The following is a 25,283-nucleotide window of genomic DNA, read 5'->3' as shown; positions in this document are numbered from 1 at the left end:
ATTTGGGGGCAAGCAGGCTGGCAGTGGGAGGCAGTTGGGGGTGAGCAGGCTGGCAGGAAGAGTGGTTAGGGGCAATCAGGCAGGCAGGCAGGCAGGTGAGCGGTTAGGAGCCAGCAGTCCTGGATTGCGAGATGGATGTCCGACTGCCAGTTTAGGCCCGATCCCTGTAAACCGGCAGTAGGACATCCTTCAAGGGGTCCCAGATTAGAGAGGATGCAGGCTGGGCTGAGGAACACCTGCCTCCCCCGTGCATGAATTTTGTGCACCATCCACTAGTTTTAATATATAATCAGTATTTTAAAAATCGCTGATACATCAACTGTCCACATGGCAGCTCTCTAATGAATTAGCTTGACCTTCAATGATGAACCCTGATGGACAGTTAGTGCTAATTCATGTGGAAGGTGAGCAGCTGGGCTGGTGCTTTGGTGTTTGATGGATGAGGCTGGCGTGCTCCACAGTCTGCTGGGCAGTGATGTGAGCACCTGCCTGAGCAGCCGGGGCGAAGGCCTGCCTGAGGCCTGGCTCTCTTCCCTGCCCATTCCGTCCTCACTACAAGCCGGTGTTTACAAACTCTTCATCCCTCCCAGACCTTGCAGTGGCAGGGGACAGAGATGCATGTCCTCATAGAGGGACCCCCTCTTACCTACAGCCTGTGACCCCAGCCCAGGACCCTCTCTGATAGTCACCCAGACCCTCCTAACCTCTGTCACCAGATGTGTACCCCACCTACCTGATGACACTGTCCCTTCCCTTGCCTCTCCTGGCAGCACATCAACCCACAGAAATCCTGCCATGAAATCCAAGCTTCTCTCCTTTCCAAAAGTCTCTGGATGTAGGCTGCTCATGTTTGGTTTCAGATTTTGACATTTAAGCCAGTGGGGCTGACCTATGATTTCCCTTTCCTGTCGTATCTGCTGTGGGGTGGCATCAAGATTCTACTGATCTAGGGAAAGCAGAGGGGGTGTTCTCTGGAAGGCCGTGTAGGAGGCTGGCATGATTTCTGAAATATTTGGTAGAAATCAGAGGAAACCACCTGGGTCTGAAGGATGCTTTGTGGAAAAAAAATATTTTGCATTTCTTATTTTCTAATTGATGTTTACTTCTTGTAAAGTACCCAAATCTGAAGTGTAAAGCTTTATGGTTCCTTATCAATATAAACACATCTGTTGCCAACACCCAGTTCAATATGCAGAATGTCTCCAGCACCTGGCAGCCTCCTGTAGAAAGAGGTTTTTAAAAAATTGCTGATATAATTTACATTCTTTTTTTTTTTTGCACTCAGTCTTTGAAATCTGTGTGCATTTTATGCTTAGAGCGTATCTTAGTTCCCACTAGCCACATTTCAGGTGCTCCAGAGCCACATGCGCTCCAGGCTCCCCTCTGGATAGCACAGGTCGAGTCTCTGCCTCTGCCCAGCTGCCTTTAGAGGGGGCACAGCAGGTGCCAATTCTACTGCCATGTCCTCCCCTTTCTGCCCACATTTCAGCCCTTTTCCCAGAACCACATACTTACTTGTGTCTCCTGCAATCTGTTCTTGGGATAGTTCTGCTTATTTTAAACTGTAGACTGAGGTCTATAGTTTTATCAGATTCATCAGACAGTAGATTCTTCCTCTGGTGGCCAGACTGTGGACGATTATCTCATTTTACTTCTGAGAGATTTCCCATGGCTATCTTCCTGTCATCTGTGTGTGTCCTTGCATAGCAGAGATCGCAGAGATCACTCATCCTATCTGATGCTCACCACGAGGCAAACATCTAATCCACTCTGTGTCTTTTGGTTTATCTCCAACATCTACGAGTGCTCGTGCTCATTCGAGGATTCTGCCTTTTCTTTAGCCCCTATGCCATGTTTCTCCCTGTAGCTCCTCATGCTGTCCTTATGCTGTCCTTAGGAAACCAATTAGAGAATCTATATAATAGAGGGGATATGCTAATCGGTCCTAACGGTGTCCCAGTGATGACCGGTGACCGGTCAACAGGCAGGAGTTGCTGGGCAGGAATGGGGGCGGGGACTTCTGCCCCAGCGCAGGCATGTGCAGGCCTGCCCAGCGCTCACGTCATGCTGCCTGCGTGCGTCCCCACCCAGTGCTGATGTGACGCTGCAGGGGGGCCGGGCTTGACAGGTGTGCGGCCAGCCGGTTCTGGGTCTTGCCCAGTGGGGGTGGGGCCAGCAGGGTCTGGGTCTCAAGTGATTTTAAGGCCTGCACAGGTGTGCGGGGACTTGACTCAGTTCCGCCGGTGCGCCCGAGTCTGACAGGAGGGAGGAGGGAACCTGATACCCACACCCAGGACCCACACAGCATGGCACCCACACCCAGGACCCACACCGCATGGCACCCACACCCAGGACCCACACTGCATGGCACCCACACCCAGGACCCACACTGCATGGAACCCACACCCAGGACCCACATGGCAGGGCGGCAGGAGCCCCATTCTTCACAGAATAGGCCATTGGTCAGTTTGCTGTCAGCACCCTGACAGCCAGGAATCCATTCACCCACACCACAGACCCTGACAGCAGGGAGGTGGGACTATGTCTAAAGGCCAACTATTGGCACAAAGTACCTCCAAAGCTGAAAGAAGCCATTGTTGGCAACGCAATGTATCATTTTGTTATTGTTCATTTATTAATACATTTATATACTATTTTAATATACATTTTACTGCTTTCCTTTCATCTCTGACACTTCTATTATAGAGAAAGGCAAATAGCGATTTTAAATTTTTCCTCTACTTAATTCCCTTTTAATGTGCATGAATTTCGTGCACCAGGCCACTAGTTTTCAATAACCCCTTCATCTTACCACATTTGCTCATTCAAGTTTTACTGGTATGGAAATCAAGGAAAACGTAAATACTAAGTTCAACTTACACCAATGAAAAGTAGAAATGAAAGCTATTCCTTATAAACAGCTTCTTAGGAGCCATGCACATGCTCAGCGCTTGGCACAGGTTATCTTACTCATTTCTCCTAACAGTCCTATGAGGTAGGTGCTGTTACACCTGCCAGTTTTAGAGGCAAGGTGAGGTGAGGTGGAACAGAGAGTTTAAGTAAGACGCCCAAGGTCTCCCAGCTAACAACCGGCAGAGCTGGGAATGGCATCAAGGTCTGGTAACAGAGTTGATCTCCTAATCTCTGTGCTCCACCATCTGAAAGATGATTTTCACATGTTTTCAAGGATGTGGTTTTATAAATTATATACCTTCCCCAGGATAATACCATGTGCTTTCTTTGGAGGAGGAAAAATATATATGTATCCTTGGTATTCTAGGGGCTGCCCCTGAAGCAAGCTGTCCAAACTCTCAGGATGCCAGGCTCTTGCCTTGAACGGGGGCTGGGATCAGGCCCACCAGACGCCCCCACCAGCAGGCCAGCCAGGTCACAGTAGAACCCAGACCAGATCAACTGAGGGCAGAAGCCAGAGCCGGTGGGAGGGCATGTAGAATCGGAGAGTGAAGACAAGCCTCCAGGAGAGGAGATGGAGAGAGCGTGGGAGTGAGAGCCAGCCAGGGATCAGGGAGGGGCTATGCTTTTGCTTTGCCATTTTGTTCTGATGGAGGGAAAGCTGAAGATAGTGGAAGACACCAGGAGAGCTTGGGGAGGGGTTAGATGGAATCAGCAAGGGCCTTAAAGAGTCAGGACAGGAAGGCATTTGAAGCCCATGTTGGGGGGACATGTTTGCCAGATTTGATGCCAAAGCCTTATACCTGCTTCACTCTATTACCTCCTGCTGTCGCTGCCTCATAGTCTGCTGCTGTCAGAGTTCCCACGGCCATGTGTTTATAGTCAGAAACATTTTCTCCCTGCTAAGCATAACCTCGTATCCTTTTTCATTGAGGAAATACAAAACTCATGATTCCATAACATACATCGTGGGGCAGCCCCATGTGCAAGGTGGCGTGGTTTGATGTGAGGGACACTAAGTCTGTTTCCACCTAAGACAGCTCCCACAGCCGGCTTCAGGTCCCTGACATCGCACACCGTGTAGATGACTTTCCTAAAGCACCCTGTTAAATACAAACCGGTCAAAGCCATCTTGAAAAACAGCAGCCATGCTCATAGCAGCATATTCACAATGGCCCAAAGGTAAAGCACCCAGTGTGCGCTGCTGGATGAGCAGCATGGCCATACAATGGAACGTTATTCAGCCTTAAAAAGGAAGGGAGTTCTGACACCTGCTACAATGTGGATGAACCTCGAGGACATTGTGCTAAGGGAAATACGCCAGTCACAAAAATACAAATACTGTCTGATTCTACCCACATGAGGTACCTAGAGCAGTCAAACTCTGAGAGACAGAGAGTAGAATGGTGGCTGCCAAGGGCTGAGGGGAGGGGAGGGCTGAGAGGAGGAGTTATTATCTAATGGGCACAGAGTTTTGGTTTTGCAAAATGAAAGAATTCTGTGGATGGAGGGTGGTGACGGTTGCACAACAGTGTGAATGGACTCAATGCCCTTGAACTCTGTACTTAAAATGGCTACAATGGTAAATCTTATTTTATTTTATTTTTTAAAATATATTTTATTGATTTTTTACAGAGAGGAAAGGAGAGGGATAGAGAGTTAGAAACATCAATGAGAGAGAAACATCAATCAGCTGCCTCCTGCACACACCCTACTGGGGATGTGCCCACAACCAAGGTACATGCCCTTGGCTGGAATCAAACCTGGGACCCTTCAGTACGAAGGGCGACGCTCTATCCAGTGAGCCAAACTGGCTAGGGCTACAACGGTAAATTTTATGTTGCGTGTATTTTACCACGATTTAAAGAAAAACAATAAAAAAAAAATAATGACCCAGGCCATTTAAAAGGGGCCACTTGGCTCCTTGTTCTCATCTAGGATTAGTTCTGCTCAGCTTTGCTTTCTGTAAAGGAAGCTCAACCAAAAGCAGGGCATCGAGGAGCTGGGATCTGGAAAGGTGGGCGATAGAGATGACAGTCGTGAGTACAGTAATTCCCTGGGCTCTAGGCTGTGCTTTAAGAAAGGCCAGGTCCTAGGCTCCCATCTTAACCTAAGGGGGACCCCCTGCTGGCTCCTCAGTAGCAGGAGGAGAATGCGAAGGAAGGAAATTCCCCCCAGACACTTTGGGAGCTGCTTGAGGGAGGAGGGGAGACAGCAGCTTCTGTCTACTTTACCCATTGCCTGAGGGTTGCTGGACTAGAGCCCACAGAGTAATAAGATTGCACACTTATTACTAACTAGAGGCCCCGTGCACAAAAATTTGTGCACTCGGGGGGAAGGGGGGGTCCCTCAGCCTGGCCTGTGCCCTCTCGCAGTCTGGGACACCTTGGGAGATAACGCCCTGCTGGCTTAGGTCTGCTCCCGGGTGGCAGAGGTCAGGCCCAATCCCTAGGTGCAGCCCCTGGTCGGGCTTAGAGCAGGGCTGATTGGGGAGTTGGGGCGCCGCCCCCTGTCATGCACAGAGCAGGGCAGATTGGGAGGCTGTGATGCCACCCTCAGTCACGCTCAGGGTAGGGCTGATTGGGGGGTTGAGGCACCGCCCCCTGTCACACTCAGGGCAGGGTCGATGGGGAGGTTGCGGAGCCATCCCATCACGCACAGAGCAGGGCCAATCCGGGGGTTGGGGCTCCTTACCCTGTCACACACAGAGCAGGGTCGATCAGGGGGTTGGGGAGCTCCCCCCTGTCACACACAGAGCAGGGCGGATCAGGGGGTTGGGGCGCCGCCCTCTATCACCCACAGAGCAGGGCCGATCAGGGGGTTGGGGCACTGCCACTCTCACACTCAGGGCAGGGCCGATGGGGAGGTTATGGCTCTACCCTGTCACACACAGAGCAGGGCCGATCAGGGAGTTGGGGAGCTCCCCCTATCAGGCACAAAGCAGGGCTGATCAGGAGGTTGGGGCGCCTTCCCCTGTCAGGAACAGAGCAGGGCGGATAGGGAGGTTGTGGCCCCCACCCCTTGTCACACACAGAGCCGCAGGGCAATCAGGGGGTTTGGGCGCTGCCCCCTGTCATGCTGATCCCGGTGCCAGGAGGCCTCTCGGCTCTGCTGATCCTGGTGCTGGGAGGCCTCGTGGCTCCACTGATCCCGGTGCTGGGAGGCATATTACCCTTTTACTATATAGGATAGAGGCCTGGTGCATAGGTAGGGCTGGCTGGTTTGCCCTGAAGGGTGTCCTGGATCAGGGTGGGGGTCCCCACTGGGGTGCCTGGCCAGTCTGGGTGAGGGGCTGAGGGCTGAAGCTCCCAACTGCTCCTTTTTTTCTTTTTTTCTTTTTTTATTCTGGGCCAGCTTTAGCTCTGGCTCCAGCTCTGAGGCCTCTGCTGCTGAAAGCAGGTATCTGGTTAGTTTGGGTTCCATAATCGAAACAATGTATAACTCCAGCTCTGAGATCCCGGCTCGCTGAAAGCAGGTTTCTGGGGTTTTGTTTAGCTTCTATATTTGTAACTATGTTTCAAACTGCAGGCTCAGAGGCCGTCAAGGCAGGGGGGAACGTTGGTTTCCTCCGTCACTGAAGCAAGCAAGCCTCATGTTAGTTTCAAGCTGCCTGGCTGCTGGCCGCCATCTTGGCTGGCAGTTAATTTGCATATCTCCCTGATTAGCCAATGGGAAGGGTAGCGGTCATATGCTAATTTCCATGTTTCTCTTTTATTAGATAGGATTAGGCCCCATGACTCAGCAACACTGACTTGTTTAGAAAACCTTCTCCCAGATCTCTCCTCTCACAAGCTGGTGTAAGAGGGGCCCAACCCTTGTCTCAAAGTCAAGGGCAGGTGTGAGGATGGTGAAGCCACACCCACAACCAGCAGGGGCGGGGGGCGGGGTGGGGAGGCGGGAGGGGACACTCTCAGGCTTGTGCTGGCACCTCCTCCATCAGACCTTGGGAAAGAAATGTATTTTGGTCGGAGAAACGCAGCATTTTAAACCTCTCTCATTATTGAGCGAGCCATAACTGTGATACTAGTGTGGAAATATTCAAGGAAGAACCTCCAGCTTGAGTCCCAAGCTTAACAGATGCTATTTTTATCAAGTGCTTTCTATTCTGCGACATGCCTTGCCTACTTGTTTTTATTAGACAAGTCAGGAAAAGTCCACATTTGATTTCTCCTCTTTCTGGCTTCTCACCCCCAATTTGTGGGAGGGTTGGTGGTTTAGACAGGGGTCCCCGTCCTTTCAACAGAGTGTAAGCTACAGCCATCTGAGAACTCACGTTGGTGCCAAAGCATCCAGAAATGGGCTCTGCCTCCTTTGCAAATGACGCCTCGTCTGGTCCTGGCTTCACCCCATCCCAGATGGCAGAGCTGAGGAGACAGGAAAAAATACATATTTCAGTCTTTACAGCATTGTTCCTCCCACCCCCACTTCCTGTGAAGGAGGATTTCGTCTTGGCCAGCTAACTTCTGAAGCTTTTCCTGTGCAGAATGTAGGAAAACGTGGGAAGGGATTCCGAATTGTGCAGTGCTGTGGGTGTCATGGGTTGGTGGGCCCACCAAAAAAAAAAAAAAGCAGGGCATTACCTACTAAAGCAAAATAGATCAGAAGGTGACAGACAAAAGAGCCAGGGATGGGTTGAACTTGAGGGAATTCAAGAGATAAATTAAAGGGGATTGGAGTAGCCACTGAGCTATCGCGAGGAGGATATGGGAGATTTTTCAGAAATGCTGTTGGTGCTATGACTGGAATCCATCCTCCCCCTTAGCATCTTGGAAATTTCAGTAAAGAAAAAAATTGGTTTCAGTGCTATTTTTGTCTGAGGGACTGGATTTACTCTCTCATTCAAACTACTGGAGACTAAAGTTCATGATGAAGGAGAACCAACCTTCACCCCTCTTCTCCCATCAACACAGACTGTAGCCAGCTATTTCAAACTGGTATCCGAGGGCTGGGTTCAGCAGCAGTCACCAACCGGTGGTCAGCGGACCACTGGTGGTCCATGAGGTCCGAAAGGTTCGCAGCCACTGGTTAGACAGCAGATATGTCTTGTTTGGTTTATTGAGAGTAAATTTTTTTAAAGGCACCATTGAAAATTGGGATTTCACATTTTAAAAGCCTGCATTTCCTACTTCTCAAAAAATTGAAAAATCTGGCAACATAAGACTCTCATTCCCATAAGGCAAAAATAGGCTTGTGCTCTCCAGTTAACCCCGTACCCACCACTCACATCAGGTGTGCACTTGTGCATACACCTGGCCTTCTTCCTGCATTTGTATTTCCTACCATCTGGTAATGGCAGGTAAGATAATTAGGGCTTGCTCTCCTGCTGAGAACAGTAAGAAAAGCTGAACAAAAAAAATTAAAATAAAAAAGGCATCAAAAAGTTAAAAATATAATGAAAAACTTGCCCAACCAAGACCTGGGAAAAGATGGACCTTCAGGGAGGTGAGTCCAACAACTGGGGATTCTTTTCCCTTTGGGACATTTACTGCTTCTGGAAGGATCGCGAAGAAGCTAAACATCGATCAGCTGCCTCCTGCACGCCTCCTACTGGGGATGTGCCCCCAACCAAGGTACATGCCCTTGACCAGAATCGAACCTGGGACCCTTCAGTCTGCAGGCCGATGCTCTAGCCACTAAGCCAAACTGGTTAGGGCTGTTCAGGATTGTTTACCAGAAATAAATACTACAGGGTGTTCTTTAAGCAGAAGGAAAATGATGTAAGACAATAGGGTATAGCTGCAGGAAGAGAGGAAGAGCAATGCGAAGGTTGGTTTAAGGGAATTCAAAAGCATTAGACTGTAAAAAACAACATAACCATGTCCACCCAGGGTTAAAAAAATTAAAATATACACAAGTACATATAAGTCAAGGGGGGGGGGTGAAATAAATGGAATTAAAATGTTCTAAGATCATTGTATTATTACAAAAGAAGATAAAAATACCAATTGGATTAAACTTTGATAAATCAAAGATACATATTTTGATATCTAGGATAACCTCTAAAAGAATAGTAAAAAAAAAGGATACAACTTCTAAGATTATAGAGGGGAAAATAGAATATCCAACCATTCCAAAAGCAGGCAGGAAAGTAGAATAAAAAGAACACAGAGCATGTGAGATAAATAAAACATTTAACAAGATGGTAGATTTAAATCCAAATATATCAGTAATTACACTAAATGCAAGTTAACAAAATACTTCAATTAAAAGTCAAAAAGTATTAAACTGGGTAAAAGAATCTATATACTCTTTATAAGAAACATCTACAGTTTTAAAAATGCTGAAATTAAATAAATGGTGGGACAATATATTAATATTGATAGTACATGTTAATATCAAAGTAGAGTTTAAGGCAAAAAGCATTACTACAGCTAATGAGGGATACATAATGATAAAAAGGTCAATTGTACATACCTTATAAGGCTGCTTTAGAAATCTGAAGCTAAGATCGACGAAAACCACAAGCAGAAGTGACCAGACAACTGAGTAAGGATGGAGATTATGAGAACAAAATTAGCAAACTTGACCTCATGGACATATATAGAATATTGCACCCAACAATCATAGAATTCACCTTCCCCACATATTTATGACTCTCCACTTTCCAAGCAAATAAGAGGATTGAAATTCTCCACCCCATTGAATGCTAGGTGTGGCCATCAAACTTGTCTTGGCCAATGAAATGTGAGTAGAGGTAACTTCCAGGTGCTGGTGTGTTAGTAAGCATATCTCCCCTTTCCCTCAGTCTGGGTCCTTGATTGAGAATGACAGGGAGCAGAGCTTGCCAGCCAACCTGTCAATGGACATGTTAATGTCAATGAATGAGAAATAAATAAACCTTTGTTACTTTAAGTCACTGTCATTTGGGGATTATTTATAGCCACAGTATAACCCTGTCTGTCCTGATTAGCACTGGTACAAAGAGAAAAGGACTTTTTTTCCAGCCACAGAGGTGACCCAGTTTTGATAGAGTGATGTGTTCTGGTGAGTTCACTGTGGCTTAAGCTCCAGGGAGGTGAGGTGGAAACAGGGCTGGGGCAGTGAGAGCAGCACCCAAGAAGAGCCTGTGAAGACTGCTAGATGCAAGTTTGGAAGCGCTTGGACTTAACAATGAGACATGGATATTGTGCTGGAAGTTCAAGGATTTCTAGAAGTGGTGATGGATGAATATTGGTAGTAACGGAGAGGATGAGCTGGGGAGAATCTAATCAGGCGAAAGGAAGAAGTTGGGTAGAGAGCCCATCTCAATGAACATGTTATAGGGTTTTCTTCTGCCCCCTAGAGGTAGCTGTGCTTAAGAATTTGGTGAGAATTTCTCCAGGAACTGGATGTACATGCAAACACACACATAAACCAATTTTAAAAACACAGATCAGATCAATTATACTCTATCTACTATGCTGAATTTTTTTCTATTAATAGTACTTCATGGTTATTTTCAGCAGCATCTCAAAGAGATGTGCCTCTTTCCTTTTATTGGCTGTTTAGTATATCATTGTATAGCAGTACCATAATTAAGTAACCATTCCCTGTTAACAGACATTTAGGCTGTTTTCACTAGTACAAACAATGCTTCGGTGACCATTTTGTGAATGATATTAATACATTAATGTCTTCTTTCTATAGACAATAAGTCCAGTTTTGCTACCATTCTAATGGTGGAAATTTTAGGCTAGTGACAGAAACACAACTAAGACAGGCCATTTGAGGCCATGATTTTAGTTAGGAGGTGCCTCATATGGCTGGATTAGTATCTTAAACACAGTGGGCACTGAATAAGGATTTGTTTAATGAATGAATGAATGAATGAATGAACAAATGAATCCACATCCACTGTAGACACTTGTTGGGCCTGCCCTGCCCTCATCTGTAACAGGATTTCTCAACCTAGACACTATTGACTTCTAGGGCTGGACACTTCTTCATTGTGGGGCTGTCTTGTACGTTGTAGAATGTTTAGCAGCATTCTGGCCCTGACCCAGTAGGCGCCACTAGTACAGTCCCAGTTACAGTAATCAGAATGTTTCCAGAAATTGCCAAGTGTCCCCTGAGGAAACATGGCTCCTGGTTGAGAACCACTGATTTATAATATGGGTTGTATTTGTCTAAGGGCAAAGGCCCTTTCTAAAAACAACCGACCATAAAGTTTGATCCCATTTCTACCCAATTCTCCCACATTAAAATGACCTTTCTTCATGGATGTTCACAGAGATTCCTGAATGTCTTATTCTTGGTCCAGATTTCACTTCTCTAGGGCCACCTGGCACGTCCCCCATGAGTTAGGTCAACCTCATTATACATTGTAAATCCCCATTATGCATTCTCTAATTTCCAAATACCCCTCCTTAGAAATACTTATCAAAGTGAATTCTTACATTTATTGCAGTAATTATTAACTTATTCTGTGCCCCTCACTCAACTTCCTAGAATTTGGCATGTTACCTATCATTTTTTTTTGTTCACCATTTTTATATCTAGTGCCTGAAACAATGCCTGACACATATTAGGTGCTCAGTGTGTGTTGGATGGATGGATGGATGGATGGCAGCCTGTAATTAGTCAGCACTAGGGTATAGCAGTCTTTACCCACTTTTGCTTCTGTGCTTTTTAAAACGTTCATCATTAAGTCCATATATATTCAAGATAACTTCCAGCATATTGTAATATTGGAATTTAAAAATTAAACTGTGACATCATTCTTTAAATGTACCTATTCATTTGTTATCCTTTCCAATATTTTCTACATTTGCTTTCACAGTACTGTTCCTCAAGTTCAAGGGATGGAAGAAACAAGGCTGTTAAATAAATAAAAACTCCTTAAATAATTATTAAGGGGAGCTGAATTAAATTATTAAAGGAAGCTTCCAGTTTGGGGCCTGGACCTGGAGATTTTTACATTTGGCGCAATGGCAACTTGGCAAGACTTGTGAAGAGTGTGAACCCAGACACATTCTCAGGCAAGCCAGCTTGAGGGAAGAGTCCCTATAGAAATCGAGAACCTGGACGGTGATTCTCTAAAAGGAATCCTTGGTGTGTGCCCCTTGGAAAGTCTTCAAAACCATCACCCTGGGGGTAATGCAGCCTGGTGGCCTGCAGAGGGCAGTGTTGGACAAGCCGTTGGGCTCCATCTCAGGCTCGCCCTCAGGTTGGCAGAGAGAAAGGGCAACTCACTTTGAACGCTGCAGGGAGCCCGGCCCGGGCGGCCCAGCCCCGTCCTCTCCGCTGTGTGCTGTCGCACAGTGAATTATTCACAGGAAACCGGGAGGAGGAGGCCAGAGACTCTGCATTCTGTACCTAGAATCACTGCCTGGGACTGTAAACAGGTGAAAACCTCATTCCCTCTTTCTCCCCTTCGAGAACTGAGTTTGGGGGGGAAACATTGAGGACTGAAGTCAAGGGACTGAGTCAACCGTGAGGTTTCTGCTTTTCCTGTAATGAGAGGAGAGTAACAGCGACATCTCAATAATGTGTTGCTTCAGGAGACAGTGAGCCAAGGGCGAGAAGCATCTGCCCTGGAGTCAGACAGAGGGAGGCTCACCTTTGGAGCCAGCCTCTGCCTCCCTGATGCCAATCAGAACAAGGCAGCCTTCCTCACGGGCTGTCTGAGGACGAGGGGCACAGTGCAGGAAAGGTGGGCAGCATATGACGGACATGTGGCAGGAGCTCAGTAAGCAATGGTGATGATGGCGAAGGGCGTGACACTCCATGGGCACTTTGCCAGGCAGGAGTGTCTCCGAACTTCCCATTCCGGTCTGAGGAGGAAGGATCGGAATCAGGCTGTTCAATAAATGTCCTACGTTTTACAAGCCTATGAGTTAGAAGCAGAAACAGCCGGAGGAGGAACACAGAGTTGGGGGAGTCAACGTTGGAGCCTAGCTCCTTGACACTGTGCCTCCCAGGGCCGGGGACCCCCACCCCGATGTTGCTAAGAGGGTCTGAGTGTCTAAAGCAGTGTGTCCGTGACGGCCCTACGTATGTGGACTAGATGACGTGTCGCCACCTCCGACATAAAAGCAATTGCTTTGTTCACTGCACTTATCCGCTGTGAAACCTCCAAGAGGGGGGTGAACTAGTGGAAATAAAGTTAGTCATTTGGGCCAATTGCTTGGCTATATTCAAAGTAAGGCTCCGGGCGAGACCCCTCCCCACTGCCTGCCGTGGGGAAAGGTACCAGGGACTAGTTCCGAGGGGCATGGAGACAACTTGGACGAGATAACTGTCCTTTCACCTGGCAGCTGGCCAGCCCCCAAATAGCTCTCGTGTCCAGTCCAAAAATAAGATCACATGGGAGGGGGAGAAATAAATACGCAAGTGCTCGTCCTTGGGCTTCCCGTGGGTGCACCAGCCTCGGCCGCACCGACAGGCACCCCAGGAGGGTGACCTGGGGACCCCTCTGCCGCCTCCTCTCCAGGCTCCGAGACGGGAAAACAACCTGTACCGAGGAGGGTGTGGCGTGTGGCTGGCACCCAGCCCATCTCTTGGGGCTCCCTTGAGCTCCACTCACACCAGAGAAGGAGCAGGAGGGAGAAGACAAGTGATCCAACAGCCTCGAATCCTCCTTTTGTTGAAGGACACTCCCTTCTGATGGCGAATGGAAACTCCCTTCCTGCTGCCGCGGCCGGCCGGCCCTGGTCCTGGTAGGACAGGGTGGCCGCTGTAGACTGTTGCGGCTGCCGTGGCCCCAGAGAGAAAGTGCCCCAGAGCCAAAGCAGAGAGGTGAGTACATCCGTTTCTCCAAGGGGCTCAGACTGCCCTGGACTCTGTCTGGCTTCAGGCTTGCCTCAGCATGAATGCTCTCCCCACCCCCTCCCCCCTCTGCTCCCCGATCTGAGTCTCTGCGGCAGACTTGAGTCCGTGATGGATGCTAGAGTAAATATCCCTGGACTCCCTTCTTGCATTCGGAGGCCCATTTGCTCCCGGAAAGAACGGGGTAGGTCTAGTCCTTAACTGGGGGGAAGCAGGAAGCGATTCCTACCGAGTGAATTATCTTTGCTGAGACCCACGAAGACATTTCGCAGGAAATCGTTAGACAAATCCCATTACAGGAGAGTTAATGCTTCGTGTTTAAAAGCCCTGCATGAAGTAGGAAATGAAGGGATGCCAGCTGACTCGTGGTAATTGGGCAAAAGGGGAAAGCACGGAAATGGGGTATGTGGAGCTTCCTTTCCCCTCAGCCCCTTCTCCATCTCTTCCTGGCTTCTCAGGGCCCTGCAAAACCTACCTAACAGATCGAAGAATGCTTTTTGTTTGAGAACAAGAGGAACAAAACCAAAGGTTTGGGGAGAATTATTCTGTCAGCAGAGTCAAAGCACCAAGAAGAGAAAGATATTTTGCAGAGTCTTGGTTTCTCCTTCTCACATCTGCGCACTCCCAAACACGTGACATTTACCTGCGCGCATTTAGGGACAAGTATAGAGGTCTCCATCACTCGTGCACAGGTACCATTATTCCTGGTCGCACACCGCCCCTCGGCTATGGACTACAAATGTCTACGCTAGGGATAGGCCAACACAATGCTGGTGGGAGCAAGACAACTGCCTGAATAAGTCAGGATTCTTTTAGTAACAATGGACTGAAACCTCGCCTGTGGGGATGTAGGCAAAACAAAAAGGAAATGTTCCCCCTTGCGTGACTGAAACGGCCAGGGCTTTGGTGTGGTAAGATGCAGCTGGGCAGACAGTGGCATCTCGCATCCATCTCTCCCCATTTTTTGGCTTTGCTTCCCTGTGTCCTATTCTATTCCCAGGAAGACTTATCTATCATGGTGGCGAGATGGCTGGCAGCCAAGTCCAGGCTGACACCCTACTGGCACGGCCACCCTACAGCAGTTCTAGCTACCGTCTCAGGGGCATATTTCAATGAACCAGTGTGGGTACTCTGCCCATCCCTCCCTGGGGCTGTAGCCATCCCTGTCCCCAAACCACATGGACTGAAGGCCATGAAGGGCTGGGTCCCCACAGATGCTGAAGGTGCTGGGCCTGGAGAAGGGGGCAGGACAGCTAAGGCTGTGTCTCTGCTGCTCTGTGCGATGGTCTCCATTAAGAGTCAAATCTCTTGCCCTGACCGGCTTGGGTCAGTGGATAGAGCGTCGGCCTGTGGACTGAAAGGTCCCAGGTTCGATTCCGGTCAAGGGCATGTACCTTGGTTTCAGGCACATCCCCAGTGGAGGGTGAGCAGGAGGCAGCTGATTGATGTTTCTAACTCTATCCCTCTCCCTTCCTCTCTGTAAAAAATCAATAAAATATATTTAAAATAAAATAAAATAAGAGCCAAAGCTCTCCCAACACAACTCCTCCTCCTTTTCTCTCTTATAGCCCCACACACTTCTTAGTGGCAGAGGTTGCAATGCAAGGACAATGATCAGAACAGGTGAGCAGAAGAACCCAGGGCATGGCATTTCTTCCAGAGACCCCTGGCAGTGGGAAGTGACTGTGGCTCAGTCCCCAGATCAAACACCATGTCCAGACCCACTGGACACCCTGTGCTCACGCAGGTCTCCCCTCCCCACTTCTGTCTCCCTCTGCTCTGCTGCTGTGAACCCATCTTGCCTTTCAAGGGCAGGGGTGCTGCCTCCCCGAGGCCTCATCGGGCCTGCCTGCCTTTTCGGCTGTCTCCCTCTCTGAGCGGGACGGCACTGGCTCTCAGCATTATCTGTGCACATGTTCGTGGAGAACTTCATGCATCTAAGTTTCTCTCGCAGCTTGAATTTTACATTTCTGGGGGGAAATTCAATTCCGTCCCCAGCCCTCTCTGTGGTGTCTAACGCATAGTTGGTGCCCGATTAAGTGCTTCCAATTAATTGAGCAATAGAAAACCTGCCTTACTGAACAGCTTAGAGAGGATGGCTAGGTTTCTTGAGGTCCTTAATTCTGATTTAAAAAGTAATATGATAATTATAGCAAACATTGATTGAACTCTGAAGGTATGCTGGGGTCCCTATAGGCATTGTGTCAGATAATCCTCACAATGACCCTAACGGGCAATTACTGCTACTATTCCCATTTACTGGATGGGAAGACTGAGTCTGAGAGAACAGACTTGTTCTAGATCATACAGCTAGTAATTGGTGACATGGGAGTTAGAGCCCAGGCATGCCTGCCTCTCATTTCCTGTTAAATTAATCATTTACATGTTTATCAGTGGGGCTTCCTGGTGCCTGATTTTAAAGAGCAAGAGGCACAAATGATTGGTCAGGAAGCATGAGGGAGCTCAGATATTTTAGATCCCTCTTCTGCCACCTGTGCTCCCAGTGCCTCTACAAGGAGTCCTTATTAGATGTACCCAATAGTGCAGGGTCACACCCTACCCCAGAGCCAACAAGAAGGTCAAGAGCACAGCGACTGTACAAAAGGAGGTGCCTCCGGGGTCTGTAGAGAGCAGGTGCTTTTTGATTAGATGAGGGTAGACTAGTCTTTGGGGAACAGTAGCTGGAGCGCGGGCCTTAGAATGCGGGCTTGCCCCTCTGGCTGCCCATCATTAGGCATGACCCTGACCTTTCTCCCGCCCCCAGACCAGGGGGCCCAGGCAGGAGGCCTTCCTCCGAGGTGGCTTGCAGGATTCTGAAAGCAGCCAAATTCTGATCGCAAAGAAAGCCAAACTCTTGAGAAAATGGTCACTGATTTTTTATACTATCTGTGCCTCTACACCCAGACCCTGGCCTCAAGGCTGGTGCAGTCACCTGTGGTGCAGGGGGTATCTGCATACTAACCTGTGGGTGAGCCTCTTCTCAAGAGCAGATCCTATCTGATTGATGTCGGGAGTCCTCACAATATCCCGTGAGAGGGTCCCAGTGCCGGTGCTCACAACTGAGTCGCCGTGAGACTGAGTCACATCCAGATCACACAGGAGCAGAGAAGGGCCAGGGCTGGGGATAGAGGAGCTCTGAGTCTTTAGGATCCAAGCCTGCTTGCTTCTCCTGGGGGTTATAATAGAAAAAAGTGAAAGCCAAAAGGAAGAACAGTTCTTTGGATAAATCTTTAAGAGGAAAACCACTGCTAAACACAAGAGAAATGAAAACATGCCCACACAAAACTTGCACACTGATGCTCATAGCAGCGCTATGCATGACAGCCAGAGGAAAGGTGCCAAATGTCCATTCACTGGTGAGTGGATAAATAAAACGTGGCCTATCCATGCGATGAAATATTACTCAGCAATAAAAGGAAGGACGTTTGGGTACATGATGCAACACAGATGAACCTTAAGGACATTATGCTTTTTAAGGGAAAGAAACCCAGACTGTATGATTCCATTCATCTGAAATGGCCAGGACAGACAAATCTATCAAGACAGAAAGTAGATTAGTGGTTGCCTGGGTCTGGCTGGAGTGGGGAATGGGGAATGGTTGTTAATGTGCCTGGAGGTTCTTCTGGGGATGACAAAAATCTTCTAAAACTAGGTGAGGGCTGTACAACTTTGTAAATATACTAAGACCACGTAGTTGTATACTTTAAATGGGCGAACTGCATGGTATATGAATTATATCACAGCGAAGATGTGAAAAACCCAAACCATGGCTAATGAGATCCTGAACCCAGTGACAGGGCTTCTGAAAAGATGTGGTCTCACCCTGTTTGCCCTGATGAGCTTATGTCTTGACTCACTGCATTGGCCACGGGCCACCCAGATACTTCAGGTAGAAAATATATAGATGGGAAACATCGGATCCATAGATTTCTCCACAGTCTAAACTAGGGGGAGCTTTTTCCTTCTTCTTTGTACAGATCATTTAAAATTTTATGGTCTCACTATTCTATTTCCATTTCTGGGTTTCCAATCATGCTTCCAAAAGCATTCCCCATTCGACAATGATAACGATGAGTTCCTCTCATGCTTTTCTGTAATGTTTTCCTTTAAGGTTTGTCTTATTATAGTTAAAGCTGCAATTCCTCGGGAATTTAAGCAACAAATGGGGGGGTCCAGGTTTTTTTGTGTGTGCATGTGTAGTTGTTTCGCCAAATAGCTAACTAATGATTAGAGTGAGAATTTTAAATGTGGGCTTAAAATGAGTTTAGGGTGTTTTATAACTTTCTGAAATTAAATGTAAGAAAAAAAAGTGAGTGAGAGAGAAAGTTTGTACACAGGGAAAGGGTTATAGACCTTGTGAGAGTCTCAAGGGTGTTTTTGTGACTCACAAAAAGCCACCGTGCTCTCTGTATTTCATAACCTGGGGTCTAGGTAGACCATCTGAGCACCTCCCAGCGACTGACACAGAGTCCGAGCCAACAGATCTGTTGTTAAACAATTTCAGGGGAGGCCTGATCGATGAGTCCTGGGTCAAGTTCTCTGTCACATGTCAGGTGAGGGTCACACCACCTTTCAGTTTGACATTTTACTGAGACGGAGAACCAGAGGTAATTCTAACTGGCCCCCTGTGGACCAAACTGTAGGTTTCTAATCATCTGCTGACAAATCAATGGAGCTGAAAAAAACTGGGGGCCTCCTATCACAAATAATGTATAAGTAAATATGAAAGTGGAAATAGAACTACAAAGTGGAAATGCCCCTACAAAGAAGGTGGCAGATCTATGTTCAGACCCATGCCTTCGTGTAACAAATATATATGCAGCACCCACTGAGTATCTAATAGGCACTATCTAGACAGGTCGTTCCGAAGTGTGGTCCCTGGACCAGCAGCATCACCTGGGAACTTGTTAGACATGCAGATTCCCAGGCCCACCTAAGACCTACTGAATTAGATACTCTGGGGTTGGGGCCCAGCAATCCAGGTGGTTCTGATGCACATTTGAGTTTGAGAAGTACTGGTCTAGGGACTAAGACTATAATGGTGATAAGACAGATTAAATTCCTGTCTCCTCATGAAGTTTACATCCCAGTGTGTGTGTGGTAGGGGGAGACAGAAAACTAATAACTGAATACAGTAATTTTCAGATAGTAGTAGGATCTATGAAGGAAAAGACCTATGTGAAGGACAGTGGAGAGGGGCTGATTTAGAACAAGTGGTCAGGGAGGAGATGGTCTAAAACGAGACCAGAGTGGTAAGCAAGAGTCAGCCATGCAAAGAATTCAGGGGCAGAAAATAAATGCAGACACTGTAGACAGAGGGAACGGCAAGTGCAAAGGCCCTGAGGTAGGACCATGCTTGGCTTATATGAGGAGCAGGGTGACTGAGCACAATAAGCAAGGGGTGAGCAGGGGATGGGCTTCAAGAGGCAGGTGTTGGTAGCAAGCTCAGCTTTTGTTCTTAGTGCAAGGGAAAGGCAATGGAGAGTTTTGAGCAAGTAGGGACATGATCTGTTTACCTTTTAGCAGGATCCCTCTGGAATGAACTGTAGGGGTTAAGGGTAGAAGCAGGGAGGGCAGCTGAGAGGATATTGCAATAATTAAGACAAGGAATGTTGGTGCTTGGATGCACTAGGCCAATGTGCAAAGATCCATTATTAAATGAAAAACAAACAGCAATGCAGGACATAGGAAATTTTTTTTAAGCATACGCACATTCAGGAGTACAAAGACATTTTTTTTCCTTGAAAGGATCCAGAAAAAAAAAAGTTAATAGTGGTTACCTTTGGGGAAAAGGGGGTTAGTGAGGGTCATTTTATACCTTTCAGTGTATTGTACATTTTTATGATGTGCACAAAGCATTACTACTCTTTAAAGATAAAATATTTTAAAATAAAGATTGAAAAACTGAGATAGAGGGAAACATAAAATAGAATAAGTGATGGTGATCATGTCAGAGAGAGGAAGCCCATCTCCCATGGGTGTGGCCCTTGCAAGCATCCTGCCCACAGGGTGATGGAGGGTCAGGCTGACAGAGTGGTGTGACTCCTGTTCTTGTATTATAATGGGGACAGGGCGAGGCACCTTCCCACTGGAAACCACCGGACCCCGTGTCAGCCCTGCAGCTCCGGTGATATTTGTGGTTATGAGGTCTCCTTGGGCAACTACTACAGTTTCCCGTGGACGTCTGCTGCATTTCCCTCTGCGTGTTTGTCAGATCGCTCCCCTCCTTCTTCTTGGCAGCAGGTTCACCAGGAGGCCAGCGTGCCCTTCATCTAATTGCATGATTGGGCATAAACAGAAGAAATCCTTCGCTGGAGGGAGAGAGTGGCACGCAGCGTCTGATTTCCCCTGTCAGCTGATGCAGATTTGTTGAGTCCCATCAAGGTCAAATGAGATTAGAAAGAAAATGCAGTGTGTCTGGTGTGCATTCCACCTAACTGTGTCACTTATGTAAACAGGATGAACAAAGGAGAAATTTTACAGCAAATATTGAATGTCAGCTTTAAGATCCAAGGACAAGAAGCCAGGGCTTACATATGTTATACCTGGAGAGAAAGAAAATGTATTTATTGGGGACATGTCGGACCCTGCTGATTCTCTCATGCTCTGATTCTTTTTTCTTGTTGGTGCAGTTAAAAAGTGGTCCTCTGCCCCGACCAGTTTGGCTCAGTGGTTAGAGTGTTGGCCTGCAGACTGAAGGGTCTCGGTTTCTATTCCCATCAGGGGCACATACCTCGGTTGCAGGATAGATCCCCACCCGGGGCCAGTGCAGGGGAGAGGCAGGCAACCAATCGCTGTCTCTCTCTCACATCCATGTTTCTCTCTCTCTGCCTCTACCCCTCCCTTCCACTCTCTCTAAAAGTCAAGGGGGAAAATATCCTTGGGTGAGGATTAACAACAACAAAATTTAAAAATGATTGTTTTATGTCCTGATTTTCAGACACACTGAGCCCAGAATAAGTAAAATCGTGGCAATACCCCATCCTCTTTTATTATCCTTCTGAAGTGCTTATGAGAGGGTTAGAGCCACTTTCTAAAATAGCAGCTGTGGAAATGCTCAGGGGTGAGTCAATCTCTTAGGATGCGGAAGGACAAAGTCTCACCTTCGGCAGCGGCCACATCTCAGACATGGATGACTCGCCCAAGGCCACACCTCTGTGGATGAACCTACTGGGCTTCTACTAGGACTTTTGTTGGTCCTCCAAATCTGTCCTTTTCTTCCTGGCTCAGACCCAGCCTCTGCAGCGCTAGCAGACTTGATTATAAGGTTTTATTCACAGCAGCAAGGTCATTAAAAGTGGTCTCAGAACTCTGAGGGGAGATGGGGTTCCTGTTACATTCTGTGTATTGGGTCTAGCGTGCTGTGGGTGCCTAATACATGGCTTCCACAGCTATTATTTCAATAGACTATTTCTTGGCCCAGAGCTGGAGCTATTCTGAGTCCAGACTTTTAAACTAGGCAACCTCCATGTCCCTTCCCACACTAAATAACGGTGAGGCCAAAAAGCATTAACATATTTCATGACTCAAACCATCTGACTGTATATTATTGAAAAGATAAATCTAGATACTTGACCTGGAAGTTGAAATAAATAGGGAACCTGAGGGATGTTAAACTGCAATTTTAAGAAATTTCAACACTGAAGGGAATTCTCTTACAGTAAATACTTTAAGGACCCAAGGTGCCATTCTTTCCCAGCATTTGGACAGGATCATTTCTGAACACCTGATATGCAGTAAGGAAATTCATTTTTCTCAGTAGCGAGGGGGCGATCCTTTGCCCAAGAGCTGCGCAATTTGTGTTTAACAGCATCTCGCAACTGCATGTAATGGAGAAATAAAACTGCAGTAATGACTTACACTACCTTGCAGTTTTAAGGTGCTCTCACACTTTAGCACGTTTGATTGTCACAATAATCCTGCCAGCTTGCAGGGAAGAAGTGGTTACGAGCTTGTTATTCATCTCTGTGAAGAGGGAAGAAATTCCAAGTCCTGGAGGGCTGAGTTGCCCAGGAATGGTCAACCCCATAGAGTGGGCAGGTTCAAGGGTGTTAACCTGGTTTCAGGCACAGGGAGGACTTTAACCAGGGGTGCACCCTGGGGACACTCAACCACATCTCTGGCCTCGGACTTTTAGGGTATTTCCTCACTTAAAAATCTATCATTCCACGTGGTGAGAAAGAGTTAACACACACATATACACCACATACACCAATGCAGCATAATTCTCCAATATTGAGAAGACAATTATCCGAAATATTTTTATCTTTCTATTATTCAGAAGGCCCATGGGAATCATGCAGAGACTCAGGGAGATTACTATTTTTAATCCTCACCTGAGGGTATATTTTTCATTGATTCTAGAGAGAGAGGAAGGGAGAGAGAATAATCGATGTGTGAGATAAACACTGATTGGATGCCTCCCATAAGCACCCCAACCGGGGATCGAACCCACAACCTGAGTATGTGCCCTGACCGGGAATCGAACCTGCGATCTTCCAGTGCATAAGACAACACTCCAACCAACTGAGTCACCTGGCCAGGGCAAGATTAATATTTTTCTAAGTAAACTATAAGTACCTGACTATGTGGAAGTAATTGGCAGTTCATGGAGGTTCCAGTTAATAAAGTTTGGAGAAACAACCTTTTTCTGCTCCTTCAGGTCCCTTTTAGGAGAGCTGCTGCTCATCACGATCCGAGTCACGTGATGGGTGTGCCTCTAGCTCTGTCACAGGAGGTGAGACGAGCTTCTCTGAGGCTCAGCCCTGCAGAGGGCACAGGAAAGGCTCCCTGGGTGACCATGACGAGTGTGGAGTACAAGCTTCCACCTCCAGCTTCCAGGAGGAGGGAGAGGCCAGAGAGCATGTTTCCAGTTCCAACAGGTCAAGCTGTACCTGTCTATCTGACTCATCAGGTGGGGAGGCTTGCCCACACGCACGCACACACACAGCTCTCACACTCACACCTCCCAGGCTCACATGAACAAGGAGGGGACTCTTCATCCTGTTTCCTTTTGGTCTCTTCAAAGACACTTCCTGGTCCATGCCTTTCAGCCCATCTTCAGTCCTCACCTGCTAGCCAAAGAGTGATTTGCACAGGCCGCTTCCTGCCTTTCTTACCCCATTCCTGGCCATGGCATAACGATGGTGTGCATGGTCCTCTGAAGAAATCCCCACCCCTGCAGCTGGGCTCACCTGACGGCCCGCCTGGTGCAGCAGGGACAGGCTTGACCACTGGTGCGGAATAGTCTCTCTGCAGCCCTAACCTAGATGGCCACTGCCTCGCATGGCTTTGCAAAACATCCTCTGCAAGGCTTGGCTCTGGGAACGCCACAGACAGACAGACACACACACTCTGCCACACACAGACACCTACACCCTGTGCAGCGATGCCAGATGACAGAGCAGCCTTCTGATTCCAGAGAAGCATCTCTGAGCCGCGACCTGCTGTTTCCCTGGCAACCAAGGCCTCAAAATAAACAGGATTCTGCTCAGACGGGCCAGTAGTCCGTTCGGTGCAGCCATTTGCCCCTAGACAAACCACGCTAAAACAACACCCGGATGGTTGCTGCCACTGTCTGCTGTCTCGGCCTCCCTTCTCTGCTGGCCAATAGCTCCGCGTTCCTGGGCCTGCTGCTAGCTGTCCAGAGTGGGGAGCGCTTAGAGCTCTGTGTACGTTTCTGTGGGTGGTTGTCTAAAGGCAGGTCCCCTCTGCTGATAAACAAGGCCAGGGAGAGACCCAAAGGCTGACACCTCAGGTCCGCTCCCCCTCCCAACTGCCTCCCTGCCTCCCACACAGCCCCGTGGACTGGTAGCCGGCTCTGTGGCATGGTGTCTGGAGGCGGACCAGCAACCCGGTGTGCATGCCACGGCCCGTTCCCTCTCCCCACACAGAACTGCGGGGAGAGAGAGGGAGAGAGAGAGAGGGAGAGAGAGAGAGAGCCGGCTTGAGCCTGCCAGGGAAGCACTGCAGCGCAGTGACAGTGACAAACACAGCAGAGGACGCCAGGCGGATTCCCTTCCCCTCAGAGGGAGAGAGGCACAGCCCTCAGCCTGCAAGCCCTCAGGTAAGAATCAGGCTTCTGTTCTGGGGAACAAGAGCAGGTTATATCCAAATGTGAGGGTGTGAGTGTGTGTGTGTGTGTGTGTGTGTGTGTGCGTCTGAGTGCAAGTAGAACGCTCCATGGAGAGGGAAGATAAAAGGGGAAAATGAAGGCAGTACGATGTTTTAAGCAGATACCACTGCAAAGAGCATGCCTGCAGGTGAGCACCCAGGGGCTCCCCTCTGGCTGGGTGTAAACCGTGGTACAGACTGCTCTGGGGGGAGGGCCTGCCAATGGCACCGGCACGTAAAACCAGCACTTGGAGTTCAGAGACTGTCAAAACGATCCTGCACCAGGCTGCCCCATTATCTCCGTCCCCCCTGCTGCCAGGCCGGTGACTGGAGGGGGCGGAATGTTCTCATTTACTTAAAGTGCTGGATGCGGCCCTTGTGGTTGGCAGAGTCGAAAGCTGTGGCCTTAGCGAGTGGCTGTGTCCCACTCACCCACTCGGGGAGCCTGGAAATTCAGCTGCCTCAGAAAGCTTGTCCACTGGGTGGGTGCCTTAGATTGTAATCAACCTGTTCCTATAAAAACCGGGCTGACATGTAGGATTATCTGCATGTGTTTCGATAGGGTGGCATTCTGAGAGCCCCACCGGTCACCTGCATTACTTCTCACCTGGCCTTCTGATCTTCTGGGAAAATCACATCCTCATTTGAGATAGGCACTGGCAGAGAAGGAGCAGGAATGGCTAAGCCAGTGGGCACATTCTCTGGCACGTACGCCAAGCCACACCCACATCGCGATTACATGACCAAAGTATGCAAGGCTTCCAGACAGGAGCGCTCGAAAAATTCAGACCTCCGGGTGCTGGGGTGGGAATTCCAGGCATTGGACCAAGTACACATTTTTCGGAGACCCAAGAGGGCAGGCACCCACCTGATCCCACCTGTCAGTCCAAGAGCTCTCTCTGTGCCCTGCAGAACGCAAGCACGGCGCTGTCTCTCACTGTCTATCCACCCTCCTGCTGTGTCTTCCTTTCTGCTTTGGTGACTAGCACTTTCCCTTCCCTTCGCTACAGGGATTGGATTGTTTATGAGTTCACTCCACAAACACCAGTGGGAGGACACGAGCGTCTGGGCAGAGGGCGAGCCAGGCTCTGCGTGGGGATGAGCCAGCCCGAGGGTGGCCAAGGGCTGAAAAGAAATGGGCTTTGCAGAGCGGTGTCTAGCGAAGGGCTGGCCAGCTGTTTACTGGGGCCATTAGTGTGAACAAGTGTGGATTTTGGTTCAGACTGTGATTCATAGTCACAAATTCCCTTTTCCTTTGTTTTCTTTGTGTTGGTCACTGAGGGCTTCCTAGGAAAGTCCCCTTCTGAGATTGTGTGTCTGAAGGCAAGATCACCAACCCTGCTGCTGAGGGCAGCTGGCGGGCTGCCCTTCTCCTGCAGGGCCTGCCTTTATTACCGGAGTAGATGGATTTGCAAATGAAGTACTTGATCAACGGCGAAGTTAACACACACACAAAAAAAAAAAATGAAGGAAGAAAACACTGTGCTTCTTGTAAACTCCTAAATCTGGTG

At 48.3% G+C, this 25,283-nt stretch overlaps 1 protein-coding gene and 1 long non-coding RNA gene across 4 annotated transcripts in view; one reads left to right on the top strand and one right to left on the bottom strand.

The window, feature by feature from the left end:
• Nucleotides 1-4,903: 4,903 nt before the first annotated feature.
• LOC308519658 lies at nucleotides 4,904-7,878 on the bottom strand. Its single transcript, XR_013996013.1, has 3 exons — nucleotides 7,796-7,878; nucleotides 7,187-7,277; nucleotides 4,904-4,922 (listed from the first exon to the last, which is right to left on the bottom strand). It is a non-coding gene; the product is annotated as an uncharacterized lncRNA (long non-coding RNA).
• A 5,342-nt stretch (nucleotides 7,879-13,220) lies between these two features.
• The window catches only part of FGF1 (fibroblast growth factor 1), a 91,280-nt gene continuing 79,217 nt past the window's right edge, over nucleotides 13,221-25,283 (top strand). For 2 of the 3 annotated variants that reach the window (XM_081091768.1, XM_081091769.1), the window contains exon 1: nucleotides 20,291-23,725. The gene's annotated coding sequence lies outside the window, so the exon portion shown is untranslated. Of the gene's footprint in view, nucleotides 13,630-20,290; nucleotides 23,726-25,283 lie in introns of those variants that run through there. The other variant, XM_081091770.1, reaches the window with a different exon arrangement.

Source organism: Myotis nattereri (assembly GCF_964212035.1).
Source record: "Myotis nattereri genome assembly, chromosome: 5".
Lineage (NCBI taxonomy): Eukaryota > Metazoa > Chordata > Mammalia > Chiroptera > Vespertilionidae > Myotis > Myotis nattereri.
This window is presented reverse-complemented; position numbering and strand designations above follow the sequence as displayed.